This window comes from Xiphophorus couchianus, chromosome 3 (assembly GCF_001444195.1).
Source record: "Xiphophorus couchianus chromosome 3, X_couchianus-1.0, whole genome shotgun sequence".
Lineage (NCBI taxonomy): Eukaryota > Metazoa > Chordata > Actinopteri > Cyprinodontiformes > Poeciliidae > Xiphophorus > Xiphophorus couchianus.
This window is the reverse complement of record NC_040230.1, coordinates 1,731,682-1,746,465: the sequence shown is the minus strand read 5'-3', so window position 1 is coordinate 1,746,465 and position 14,784 is coordinate 1,731,682. Positions and strand designations below refer to the sequence as shown.

Below are 14,784 nucleotides of genomic sequence, written 5' to 3'. Positions count from 1 at the left end.
TCTTAAACTTCCTCTATTTCTTGTTTGCTCATCTGAATGTAACCCCTCAGATTATATATATATCTCTTCTCCTACACCCCTTACACATTTTCTTAAATACAGTACAGTGCATTGTAGACCTTTTCACCTTGAACAGTAATAATCACCTTTTACTTAACTTGGTTAATGTTTTACACTCACATATTGGAGGTTTTACACACTGTAAAAGTCCATAACAATATAGTACACACAGGTATTTTCTGTTGGCTTAAAACACAGTAAATGTAGCGTTTTGTTAATAGCTGTTATTTACTACCGCCAGTAAATGCATCAATTTTACTTGTCTCTACCTTACTGGTCAGTCAAGGGCAAAATCAAGTTTAAGCAATTTGATTGGTTGTGATGGACCGGTACTGCGGCCGTTCATGGGCCAGTTTGGACCTGTCCCACTGTGGACTTTTTTTTTTTTTTGCTAACCAGTTGGAGCTACAAACTTTTCCTGGACGTTTTGCCTGGTTTTGGAGCCACAGAACCGAACCCTGCTCAACGTTTTGCTTGGGGTTTGGAGCTGCAGAACCGAACCACGCTCGTGAGCCGGACCGGACTGTTGGACCGGAGCTGGAGCATTTTATTGCCGTTCGTTTAAAACTGGTAATCCATGGTGGGGTGAGTAACCCAGTCCTCCTGGTTGTTCTGGGCCGAGGACGGAAGCTAACCGAGCCCCTCAGGCCTGCGACCTTGAAAAGCTAACGGACTGTTTTACTAATTGAAGAAACTGAATAGTGTGGATGATACCGCCAGTTTGATACATTCAGCCTTGTTTTTTTTAATTTATACAACTTGTTTAAAGGGTTGTTTTGAGCAGTTCTGAGACAGAACAGTTGCACTAAGTGGGCTTAAAATCTTACTAGTGATCTATTGGGGTTGTAATGTTGAGTTGTAGCACTAACTGTGATTAATACCTGATTAATGGATGGGATACATTCTGTGCTATTGTTCTACTGTGCTGAAAATTAACTGTGCTTTGTTACTGTGCATCGCCCTTGGTTTATTACTGACCAGTCCGGTTTATTAAACTGGTACATATTCAACTTTACCATTTTATTTTAGTATAAGGTCAAAGTTGCACTGCATTTAGATCTTAGTTGTAGTTATCTTAGCCTTGCTCTTGTGCTCAGTTACGCACTCTATTTACAACATGCGCTGTTGCCAAATAAGACACTATTTTCTCATTGTGAAGGTTTTGATAGAGTGCAGGTCAGAGAATTTGGGCGCTGTTCATAGGGGAAACTAGAACAGTTGTTACATGAACAAACTGTTAAAATTAATATCTCATCATTTAGCTTCTTGTTCCTGGGCTCCTACATCACTGAAGACCTGACCTGGAACACTAACTAACTCCACTTCAGTCCTGAAGAAGGCACAGCAGAGACTGAACTTCCTGAGGATTCTCAGGAAGAACAACCTGACAACAGAGCTCTTGGTGCATCGGCGGCACTTTTCATCCTTGATGCACCAAGTGCCTTTTTCAGAGCTTTTTAAATTTACTTTATCATTTTTAAGTGTCTGGATGCCTTCCTGTACCCCCCGCACCTCCAAGAATAATATTTAACAAACAATAACACCTTTTCTTTAATACCCTGCAGAACCGAAACTGCTAAAGAAAGGTTTAAGCTAAATATTGGTCTAAAGTACAGTAATAAGTACTCCACAGTTTATAAAGTATATAAACCAGCTGCTCTTGTTCTCTGTTGCAATGTAAGTATAAGTACTCCATAATTTATGAGCCATAAAACTAAGTGTTGGTCCTCCATGTTGATCTAAGGTAATGAGTAGTTTTGTTTAGATCAATTTCTCTGGATTCTAAGTTTGTTCTAATTCCTGAAGTACTGTATATAAACTGAATGTTCTGGAAGTAGTTTTTCTGGATTATAAGTTTATTGTAAATCCTTTTCTGGGTGGCAAGATAATTATAAGTACTCCATTTTCTCTGCATGATAATCTAAAAAGTGGTGCCCATCTCCAGCTGTCATCAGATGAGAGGCAGGGTTCACCCTGGACAGGTCACCAGTCCATCACAGGCCCTGAAAGCTCACAATGAATAAAATGTATGAAAGAGAAATGGTAGATTAACAAGGGAAATAAATTCTGTCCAGTTATCTCTACACGCCGTCATCAGCAGCCAGAGGAGCCGGTTCAGTGACAGACTGCTGCTTCCCAAGTGCCGGACCAATAGATTTAAGAACTCTTTTGTCCCCCATGCCTTCAGACTGTACAATTACTCACTGGGGGGGGGGAGGTGACACAGGACAGAGGGTGGAAGGAGTAGTGACCCCTTGTATTTTTCTCCATACTTATCAGGTCAAACCACATAGTGCAATACGATATCACTGGTCAATCTATCCGCCAAATTCTTATATATTTTTTTGTGTTGTATTTACCCTAACCCTACTTATATTCTATATTCTTATTCCTTGTTTCTTACATAATTTAAGGTTTTTCTTGCATAATTTAAGGTTTTGGTTACTCACATTTGGTGTGTACCTTAGTATTTAATTTGTATTTTGTATTCTTTTGCACTTTACTTACTGTGTGTTATCTTTGTTTTTTGCCTGGGAGCTGCTGGTAACTTCAATTTCCTGAGGGAGTCTTCCCAAAGGATCAATAAAGTACAAGTCTAAGTCTAAGTCTTAAAATCAAATCATGTTTATTAAGCACTTAGTGTTGGAAACACACCAGTTTTTGCTGTTAAAAATGTAGCCAGCTGCTCAGTAAAAATAAAAATCCTTCCACCATGAAGACGATGTGGAGCTTCATCCTCAGAGCTGGTTGGTGACCTGGTGGAGCCAGAGTCTCTTCTGAGACAGGAAAGTCTTTAGATTTTCTAACTCCTGGCTTCCTCTTTCAGATTAATCTGCTTACACTGCAAAAATATGTTGAATATAAAAACAATGATGAACGAGTTATAACAGCCTCACAATATCAAAGTCTCTGTCATTCGGAGCTTAATTAAAACCAGGTTAAGTTAGTGAAGAAAACTATATCAAGTCGCAACAAACAGAACCTCCAGACAGTTATAACATGAAGCTGAATGATTGTTATAGTAATGTTATAGCTGCTTCCAGCCAAAGCGTAATAATCAACAACAGGAATTAAGTTAATTATGGATATTTATTGTTGAATACATGAAGGATTCCCCGCTAGCTTTATCCGTTCGTTGTCAACCCAACATAGGATCACACCAAACAGGATGCAAGTATTCAGGGAAGTGCCACAAAATAAACAAAATACAAAACAAACAAAATGAATGGAAAAGTTGTCAGCCCGCCCTCACAAGTACTACAAGCAGAAAAATGATCCTAACTGGGCGGACTAACAAGAAAGAAAAAAAACCCAAACGCTAAAAGGACAGCAGGAGGCAGTGCAAAAACTGTGAAACAAAAACACAAAAATTACTAAATGCGTATTAAATCATTTTAATCAAATCAACCTAAAACACATTAAAACACTGCCTACCTGCATTGCATAAATCAACACTCTCAGATCAAACCTTGGTGTATCCAATCTGGTGCAACGCTAGCAAATAAAGCAATGTATAAACACACAAGGGGCGACTGTGGCTCTATGGTAGAGTAGTCGTCTTGCGATCGGAAGGTTGTAGGTTCGATTCCAGCTTCCTCCTGCCACATGTCGATGTGCCTCTGGGCAAGGCACTTAACCCCAAATTGCCTACCTACCGATCTGAGTATCGGTGTATAAATGTGTGTGTGTTTGTGAGTGCGACTGGGTGAATGTGACTCTAGTGTAAAGCGCTTTGAGTGGTCAAAATGACTGGAAAAGCGCTATACAAGTTCAGTCCATTTACCATTTACAATTCATTCGGATTAAAAAGACCAATGTAAAACCTACCTGCGGCGTCGAACAACCACGCCCAGGTAACGCTACCAGCCAACACCATCAACAATGCAGTCCTGTATAAAAACACCACATCAGCACAACTTACTTAAAAGAATCACTACTTTAAAACGATTTCCCCCAACCTACCACAGCCAGCAAACAGCGTGGGCCCAACACACAGCTGGTCTTCCAGCTTCCCTTTTATGGAGGCACAGGCTGGAGAGAGTGCGACACCTAATGGTGCCACCTGTTACAGTAATAATCATAAGTCTCACTGAAATTGATAAAATACTTATTTCTGAAACCAACATAAGTTTGTTTATATCTGTTCTGACAAACTGCCAGCAAGCCACTCCCCTCTGCTGCATCTTTCTTCTCTCCTGGAGTGATGAGAACCAGGTGGATTCAATCTCCTACCAGCCATACTCCAACCTGGAAGGTGGCGGTAATGCACCTGTAAGTTGTTTGCCAACCGCCATAAAACAAGAAGAAGAATCTCCTACCAATCAGAATGTACAGTAAAACCTTCAAAGAAGAATTAACACCACTGTTATATGACTCGTTTAATTATAGTCTTAGGACTGGCAAGATGCCTCCTTCTTGGAAAGAAGCCATTATTTCTGTAATCCCAAAGGAAGGTAAAGATCAAGAATACTGCCACAACTACAGACCGATATCGGTACTAAATGTAGACTATAAACTGTTATCCTCTATCATAGCTAAAAGAATGGAAAATTTAATGCAGGATTTAATTGATGAGGACCAAACTGGCTTTATAAATAAGGGATACCTACAAACTTAAGTGGAATGAAAAATCTATAAAATATTTGGGGGTAAACATAACCAAAACAATTGACAAACTCTATGATGCAAATTATTTAGAAATAAACCACAATATTAAGAAAGACCTGGGGCGATTGATGGACATTGGCTTGGATCTTAGCTCTAGAATGGAGATAATTAAAATAAATATTTTACCACGACTGTTATACCTGTTTCAGTCCCTGCCACTCACTATCCCGCAAAAACAATTTGTAGAATGGGACAGATGGATTTCAAGGTTTATATGGAACGGGAAGAAACCTAGGGTCAGATATAAAACATGGGATAAAGCTGCTCACTGCAAATCTTTTTCATTTTATCAACAAGGACAGCAACGTGATCATCGCTTCAGAAGAACAGGCTCAAGGATCTCTGACTAGGAAGAAACCGTCGGCTTATCAGGAACAAACAGTTTCAAAAGCAGCTGATACATCGACTGGAGGCGGAGCGACTGGTTCCCTTCCTCCTTCTCCCCTCCCTCTCTGCTCACCCACTCATTCACAGGATTCACAAGATACACATGGAGAAATGTCTTCTGGACCGGAGTTTCTTAAATTTACAGATGGAATGAATCAACAGGTTTTACTTGGGACGTCTCTCCTTAGCGCTCACGTAGCAGACCTCACTTCATTTAAGCCACCTGACTCTACCGTCCCAGAGGATCCATCACTCTGCGTTTCTGAGGTCTGAGGCCGGGGTCCAGACTTTATCTTTACACCCTTCTTGCTCCAGAATGTGTCTGGCCCCTCGGCACTGCAGAACAGGACATTACCTGCCCGGATCACTACAAGAAAATTTACAAGAAACAGAAACATAAAATATAGGGGACCTAATTCAAACATCAGACTGTTCCCCTGCCTAAAGGAACCCCAGACTGAAGATTTCTTGGCCTCCAAGTCATTTAGACTAGCTCTTTTAAATACCAGATCTCTCTGTGCTAAAGCTCTATTAATTAATGATTTCATCACCGAGCATAATATCCATGTTATGTTTCTGACAGAAACATGGTTGAATGATAATAATGAATCCATCGTACTAATTGAATCTGCGCCTCCTAACTACAATTTCTTCAGTGAGAATAGAAAACACAAAAAAGGAGGAGGCGTGGCTTCAATATTTAAGAATACCATAAATTGTAGTAAAATCTCTTTGGGTCACTTCACCTCTTTTGAGTATCTTGGAATTGAGGTTAAAGGCCGCAAACGAACTTTGACTGTAACTTTATACAAAACTCCAACTTTAGTGGAAAATTTCTTTACTGACTTGAATGAGCTTCTATCTCTCATATGTATTGATTATGATTGTTTAATAATTGTTGGTGATTTCAACATTCATGTTGACAACCCCCAAGACAGAGGGGCAAAAAAGCTCGCTAATATTTTAGAGACTTTTGGTCTAACACAACATGTCAAACAAGCAACACACACTCAAGGACACACACTGGACCTGGTTATCAGTAAGGGTGTGAATATTTCCAATGTCTCTGTAACTGATGTCGCCCTGTCACATCACTTCGCTGTTATTTTTGAAAGTTCTTTATCTTTTAACCCACTTGGACAAACAGCAACCATCACAAAACGTGGCCAACCGCCATAAAACAAGAAGAAGAAGAATCTCCTACCAATCAGAATGTACAGTGACTGACCTGTCACTCCTGGTTTTGAAGTGCCACAGCATGAAAGCAAACAATCCTGGTAGCACGTAAATTGAAACTGTGCAAAAGTTTCTAAAAAACTGTGAAGGACAGCCGGTTTTTCACCTATGTGGTTGGGTATGTGGTTGAACTATAAAAAATGTGAAAATAAAGATGTACTCACCAAGATGAAGACTCCTCGAGTGAAATCCAGTTTTGTTTCACAGTAGAGACCTATCCTTTTCAAGTGGGGATCGCACAGTAAATTAAACCTAACAGAACTTGACAATATCTTTACTGCACTGTTTATAATTAAACAAAGATAATTAATAAGCAAACTTGCCACCAGCTAGCAACACATTAGCAGCCTTCGTCCCTTCGGCTCTTTTCGTGACCCACGTTTCATTTCCATCGGTTCTTGTCCTGTTGTGTTGTCGTCTAACTCGGACTAGGACGTCACCAGCTTGAATTTACCAAAACTACTAACTATTATCAAGGCCCTCTCTAATTTTAATTCAATATCATGCGAGTAAAAATGGCGAATTTGAACAGCGTCTGTTATCTTCTCTGGCTTCTTCTTCTTCTTTTTGTTTTTAATGGCGGTTGGCAAGCAACTTAATGGTGTGCATTACTGCCACCTACTGGTATGGAGTGTGGATCAGAACCCAACTTAAAAAAAAAAAAACACTAAATCCTTTCTATCAATTTAGTTTTCTTAAGAAACTTTATGAAATAACATGAATATTCAGAGGAAGAGGAATATCCCAAAATATCTGGTATTTTTAACTGTAACTTATTCTTTAGAAGCCTATATTCTAATTTCCTTCTCTCCTCGGAGTACTTTGGACATAACAATAAAACATGTTCTACTGTCTCTTCTTGAAGACAAAGATCACAATTACCTGATGGATGTTTCCCCATTTTAAATAGTGTACTGTTTAAACCTGTATGACCAAAACGTAATCTGGATATAATGTTTTCTTCTTTTCTACTTCTTTCTGTTGCCCTCATTGCACCAACTGTCCTTTGAATACAATAAAGCCATCTACCAGTTCTTTCTTCTTCCCACTGCTTCTGCCATCTTCCCTTAACCTTTTGTTTTATAATAGATTTTACTTCCTCTTTACTAAAAGGAATCATTATCTCAATGGAACTGTTTTTTGAAGCTTGTTTTGCATATTTGTCTGCCAACTCATTTCCTTTTATTCCTATATGCGATGGAACCCATGTAAAAATGACAATTAATCCCATGGCCTGAATTCTATAAAGTATTAACTGAATCTCAAATAAAAGGTCTGGCCTACTATTAGACTGATTATGTTTAATTGAATATAATGATGAACTTGAATCAGAACAAATTAAACTTCTCAGAGGACGAACCTCTTCAATCCATCCTAATGCCAGAATTATTCCCATCATTTCCCCTGTAAACACTGAGACGCCATCAGAAATCCTCTTACATTTTTTAATACTAAATCCTGGAACGATAAACGACACCCCATTGTTGCTACTTAAACTTTTAGATGCATCTGTATACACTTGAACATAATCAAAGTATTTATTTTCTATATATGATTGCACTGAGTATGATTCTGAAATATTTCCTTTTTTCCTCTTCTCCAACGAAGATAAATCCACAATGATTTCATGAAACAGAGATGGATGGACCGGTGATAGTGGAACTGTTTCACTCATTTTTATAGATGATAAATCAAAATCTTTCACGTCACTCTCTATCTCCCAACCAAAGGATTTTAAAGTCTTTTTCCCTTTTTCCCAGCTAGGTTTTAAAATTTCTTGACATGGATGGTTTTCATACTGACCCTTTAAATAACTCCAGTAAGATAATCTTAACTGTAATCTTCTGAGGTAAAGTGGTATTTCCCCCATTTCAACTAACAAAGCTGAGATCGGAGTTGTTCTGATGGCTCCTGTACACAACCTCAAGGCTTGATACTGAATAATGTCTAATTTTTTAAGTAGTGTTTCTGATGCTGATCCAAAGGCCAGGCTACCATAATCTAATACAGATCTTATTAAACCCGTATATATTATTTTCAATGCTTTTCTCTCAGCACCCCACTCTCTTCCCACCAAACACCTCATAATATTTAAAACTCTCTTACATTTATCCACTACTTTTTGAATATGTCTACTCCAAGTAAGTTTTTCATCCATCCACAAACCCAAAAATTTAAACTCATTTACTCTTTCTAAATCATGTTTATACAAATACAATTTTAAATCATTAGATACTTTCTTTCTAGTGAAAAATAAGGTCTTTGTTTTATCTATTGAAATTTTAAAACCCCAATTATATGACCACTCTTCTATACTATATATTGCTTCTTGTAATTTCTTAACTATAAATTTCAAGTTCTTACCCCTCTTCCAAATTGCTCCATCATCAGCAAATAATGAACAACCCATGCCACTCTCCAAATTGTCAAACATATCATTAATCATAATAGAGAAAAACAAAGGACTCACAATACTTCCTTGAGGAGTTCCATTTTCAACAAAATATTTTTCTGACAACTGTTGACCCCTTCTTACTTGTATAGATCTATTATGTAAAAAATCTTTTATCCGATTAAACATTGACCCTCTAACCCCCATTTTCCTTAATTTAATTAAAAACCCTTCTTTCCACATCATATCATAAGCTTTCTCTATGTCAAAGAAAACCGCCACCACACTCTCCTTATTAACTTGCCCTTTTCTGATTTCATGTTCTAAACACAAAATAGGGTCCATAGTACTTCTACCTTTCCTAAATCCACTTTGAAATTTTGACAAATACCCCTTCTTCTCCACAAAATAACTCAATCTTTCATTTATCATTCTTTCCATTATTTTGCATATATGTGAAGTTAACGCAATAGGTCTATAACTTGTAGGATTTGACTTCTCTTTCCCTGGCTTTAAGATTGGAACTATAATTGCTTCCTTCCATGCCACAGGTAAATAACCCCCGTCCCATATCTTATTAAAGAAATCTAATAATATCTTTTTAGATGAAATACTAAGTTTTTTAATCATAATATAAGAAATATTGTCTTTTCCTGGAGAAGAATTTTTTGTTTTCCTTAAAGCGTTGTTTAATTCAAATAATGAAAAGGAATTATTCAATAGATCATTATATTCTGTATCTACTTCTAACAGGTTAATATTTTCCTTAATAATAGAAACTCTTTTCCTTATTTCTTCTGTATTTAAATTATTGCTACTATGAATTTCAACAAATTTCCTAGCCATCATATTTGCCTTCTCCTCCTCATTTAGAGCCATTTCATCTTCATTCTTAAGAACTGGATATCCATATTCACTTCTAATTCCATTCATTCGTTTAATCATTCCCCAAATTTTTGAAATCTTTGTTTCCCTTCCTACTGTATTACAGAAATTTCCCCAATAAACCTTTTTAGCACTTTTTACCGTTCCTTTAACCAAAGCTTGTGACTTTTTATATCCCAGCAAATTCTCAAAATTCTGATTTCTCTTTAACAACCTAAAGGCTTTATTTCTGGATTTAATTGCCAAATCACATTCCTTTGTCCACCATGGTACTATTTTTTTCTTATACTTTCCTTTTTTCCTTTGAATTGTTCCATGTGCTGCTCCTGAAATAGCTTCACAAATAGAAGAGTTTACACTATCTATATCCAAATCAAAATGAACCTTTAGCAGTTTTTCATCACTTATTATTTTATATTTTTCCCAATCAACATTTCTAAATATCCATCTTTCTATATTTTTATTATCAACTTTCCCTATTTCTAAACCGATTTCAATCACAATAGGATAATGATCACTTCCTAATGTAGATTCCTTTAAAACTTTCCAATTACTAATCCCGGCAAAATTCACTGATACTAGAGTTAGATCTAGTGCTGATTCATTTCCATTTCTAATATCAATTCTTGTCCCTTCTCCATTATTAATACAAACCAATTGCTTCTTATCCATTAATTGTTCTACCACTTCTCCGTTTGCATCATTTTTATGACCCCACACAGTGCTATAGGCATTAAAATCTCCACAACAAATTAGATTTCTACCTAGACTTTTAAACATATCCTGCATTTGATCTAAATTCAGTTTTTTACATGGGTTATAAAAATTTAATATCTTAATATTTTCCTTATTAATCCAGATTTCTACAGATATCCATTCTAAAGATGATCCTTTATCTACAAACCTATACTGAATCCCTTGCTTAACAAATATTACACAACCTCCTCCACTTTCTTGCTCCCTATCCCGTCTAATGCTATCATATCCTGCTATCACAAAATCTAGCTCTGGTTTAAGCCACGTTTCCTGAACACAAATAATATCTGGTTTAATTTCCAAACAGTTTATATAACCTTTAAATTCTTGACCATTTGCTATTAGACTTCTTGCATTCCATTGTAAGATAATCATTACATTCTTCCTCCACCTTGTTTTCCATCCATTTCAAGCCTTTTATTTATTAGTTCCCAAGATAAATCCTTCACGGCTAAAACTTTTTCTGCACCTTTCACTATAATTTTAATTTTTTCTGTTTTCTGTTTTACGTGATCAGTATAGTTGATTACATATGCCATGAATAATATTAATTTATCCATTGTGATTTCCATTCCAGATTGTGAAATCTGACTGGGCTCAGCCCTAATGCTAGACATTACTTGTTGATTTTCCTGAACCGCTCTTTTCTCTTGAATACTTTTTGTTGCCTCTGCATAAGTGATGTTTTTAATTGTTCTCAGCTGTTGAATTTCTGCTGCCTTTTTTCTTGCCTCACAACCTCCATACGCTACATTATGCTGACCACCACAGTTACAGCATTTCACTTGTACATCCACTCCACATTCATCATATCGATGATCTCCTCCACATTTGGCACATCTTTGTTTCCCTTTACACACTGCTGCAATATGACCATACCTTTGGCATTTAAAACAGCGCAAAGAGGGAGGGACATATGGTCTCACAGGAAAACTCATGAATCCAATTTTAACCTTATCAGGAAGGACTTCTCCTTGAAACTCCAAAAGAATCGATAGACTCTCCATTTTCTCTCCATTCACATGCTTCAACAATCTTTTCAATCTCCGAACTTCTCCCCCTTGTATATTCTTTTTGAGTCTTTCTAAATCCTCCTCCAGCGGTATGCCAGTGATAACACCACGTGATACTCTATTTTCTCCAACAATTACTTTCTCACCAACTACTTTTTTGCAAATGTTGTCAATCTTCAAGCATTTATTCTTTTGATCTTCAGATTTGCATTTTATCAACATGTTTCCATCTCGTAATGTTTTAACAAACTCTACCTCTCCTATTTTCTTTTTTATTTCTCTTGAAACTTGTATCGGACTTAAGTTAATATTCATATCTTCCTTCCTAAATTTAAGAATTACCTTAAATTCTTCGTTTGTTACTTTCTTCCTAACCGCTCTATTTTCCTCATCTGAGCTGCACTCTTCCAAAGTTCGCTTACTATTCTGGCTACCAATTACTCTATCCTCTTTCAAAACTTTCTCTTTACCTCTACCTCTTCCTCTTCCTACCGGAGTCCAGTCGTCAAAATCCATATCATCATCCTCACCACCTCCATCTGCCTTAGTTGTCATCCTAATCCAGTCACCTTCTCTGGCTTCATGGCTTTTCTTCTTTTTATGGCGCTTTAAAAAAAAAAAAAACAATACCGCCACCATCTGGTCTGGAGTGTGAACTGTAGCTAATTCAATAACAGATCTTCCATCATACATCTGAAAATGGAATGGGTAAAGACAGCTTCCGTGTTTTAGCTAAAAACTGAAAACAACAGATCATATTCGGAGCGATATAAAACTGAAGACCTGCTACATTTATTGTTCAGGACAAGTATTGTTTTTTCTGTCACTAACATGAACACCTTGGAGCTGATAAAAAAGGCCCAGCAAAGACTGAACTTCCTGAGGGTTCTCAGGAGGAACAGCATCAAGGAGAAGCTGCTGGTGTCCTTCTACAAGTGCTCCATAGAGAGCATACTGACCTACTGTATCTGCGTCTGGTATAACAGCAGCACTACGGCTCAAAGGAAAGCTCTCCAAAGGGTTGTGAATACAGCCCAAAAAATCATTGGCTGCCCTCTCCCCTCACTGGAGGACCTGCACAGCGACCGCTGTCTAAGAAAAGCACAACACATCACAAAGGACACTTCTCACCCCGGACCTTCTCTGTTCACACTGCTGCCTTCAGGCAGAAGATACAGAGCAACCAGAACCAGAACCAACCGTCTCAGAGACAGTTTCTACCCGACAGCAATAACAAAACTAAATGCAATCAAAAACAACCATTAATCATCATGAATGATGTATGTGAGAATGTGGCTGTTCTTATTTATTAGTTTTTTTTGTCAGTTGTTTGTTGTTTATTTCTTACATTGTGTGTAGGTTGTGAGACAGTTGTTTTTTGTTTTGGAGCGTATGCACTGACTGATGGCACTTTTTAAATTTCGTTGTTCTTGTGACAATGATAAAGATTTATCTATCTATCTATCTATCTATCTATCTAAAGTGTCAATGTTTGATATTTTAGCATGAACACATTATTTACTTTATTAAACAACATTACATCAAATTCCACTGTTATTTTTTTATTCTTTGCCATTTTAACAGAAATAGTAAAAGATTATTAAGGCAAGTAAAAATGTATACTGAGGTGTAATTTAAAACATACTGTAATTAATCATTTAAAGTAAGCATTCAGTGAATTTTAAAAAATTATATTTTGAGCAGATATTTTAAAATATACACAAAATATCTTTGACAGATATTTTAAATATCTTTTAAATATACACTTGGGCAAATACATATTTTGTTCACTTAAAGTATAATTTTATTTAATATATTTCTTGAAAGTGTATTTTGGTACAGTTATATTTAAGTGTGTTTAAAGTTATGTCGAAATTGGTACAAGCATACTTTTAGTATACTTCATATATACTGTAGGTAGTACACTTAATACTTAGTATACTTAAAATATACTTTCACAAATTTAAGTATTTTTGAAATATTCTAAAGTATACTTTTTTTACTAGGGTTCTCCTGGTGGTGTTCTGTATATGGGTAAAGAAACTAGGACCCATCATGACACCCCCTCTGGCAGCGGTCTGTCAGGAAGTCCATGATCCAGCAGCAGATGTTGCAGCTTGTTCACCAGTTTGCTCGGAATGATGGTGTTAAAAGTCGAGCTGAAGTCACGATTAGCTGTGAGTATGGAGCCACAGGCTGAACATAGTTTCTACTTCTACTGAACAAAGCTTCTTTAGTTTCTGGCCAGGTACTTGTTTGTCTAAAGCAGTGTTTCTCAAATAACACAATATATTAATATATACAACCAGAAATGAAAATATTAGTTTCTTAACTCATTGTCTTTGTTCCTCCTAATGTAAAGGGTGTCACTGTTTTGTAAATGTGACTGGTCTTCAACCTATTACTATTCTGCAGAAAAAGCCAAAACAACTGTAAATTACATAGAATATAACCAACATATAAGACTTTATTTAGCCAAAGCATGGGGAGTATTAAAGTTTGATGACCTAGTAAAATTTAAGATGGCAAAAGCAACATACAAAGAAAAAAGGTTCTTAAAATTATTCATAAATTGTTTATGGAAAGAGACGGGAAATATGACTTAGGATGAGAAATATCTCAAAAGCTTTATCAATATTTTTTTCTTCATACAACACGTTAAAGTTATGTGATTGTAAATCATTTCTTAATGCACGTATTGAGTCTTCTGACATTATTCTTTTGTATGTCATGTTGGTGACCTCATTTACTTTTCTGAAAATCCCTTCTAGAATAACAAACACTGTCAGATGGTCACGAATATCATTTAAAAGAAGTCCAGCTCAGCCCAGCTCAGGAGTCGTAGGCCCGGCTCAGGTGTGGTAGGCCCGGCTCAGGAGTCGTAGGCCCGGCTCAGGTGTGGTAGGCCCGGCTCAGGTGTGGTAGGCCCGGCTCGGCTCAGGTGTGGTAGGCCCGGCTCAGGTGTGGTAGGCCCGGCTCGGCTCAGGTGTGGTAGGCCCGGCTCAGGAGTCGTAGGCCCGGCTCAGGTGTGGTAGGCCCGGCTCGGCTCAGGTGTGGTAGGCCCGGCTCAGGAGTGGTAGGCCCGGCTCAGGAGTCGTAGGCCCGGCTCAGGTGTGGTAGGCCCGGCTCAGGAGTGGTAGGCCCGGCTCGGCTCAGGTGTGGTAGGCCCGGCTCAGGAGTCTTGGGCCCGGCTCAGGTGTAGTAGGCCCGGCTCAGGAGTCGTAGGCCCGGCTCAGGTGTGGTAGGCCCGGCTCAGGAGTGGTAGGCCCGGCTCGGCTCAGGTGTGGTAGGCCCGGCTCAGGAGTCTTGGGCCCGGCTCAGGTGTAGTAGGCCCGGCTCAGGAGTCGTAGGCCCGGCTCAGGTGTGGTAGGCCCGGCTCAGGTGTGG

At 37.9% G+C, this 14,784-nt stretch overlaps 1 long non-coding RNA gene across 4 annotated transcripts; it reads right to left on the bottom strand.

Moving 5' to 3' along the window:
* Positions 1 to 1,895: 1,895 nt before the first annotated feature.
* LOC114141706 (uncharacterized) lies at positions 1,896 to 12,411 on the bottom strand. 4 transcript variants are annotated; one of them, XR_003594896.1, is made up of 5 exons: positions 12,357 to 12,411; positions 3,889 to 3,950; positions 3,496 to 3,555; positions 2,716 to 2,902; positions 1,896 to 2,063 (listed from the first exon to the last, which is right to left on the bottom strand). It is a non-coding gene; the product is annotated as an uncharacterized LOC114141706 (long non-coding RNA). The 4 variants fall into 4 exon arrangements; XR_003594895.1 differs by lacking the exon at positions 12,357 to 12,411 and adding an exon at positions 4,024 to 4,601; XR_003594894.1 differs by lacking the exon at positions 12,357 to 12,411 and having other exon boundaries at positions 3,889 to 4,000.
* Positions 12,412 to 14,784: the final 2,373 nt, after the last annotated feature.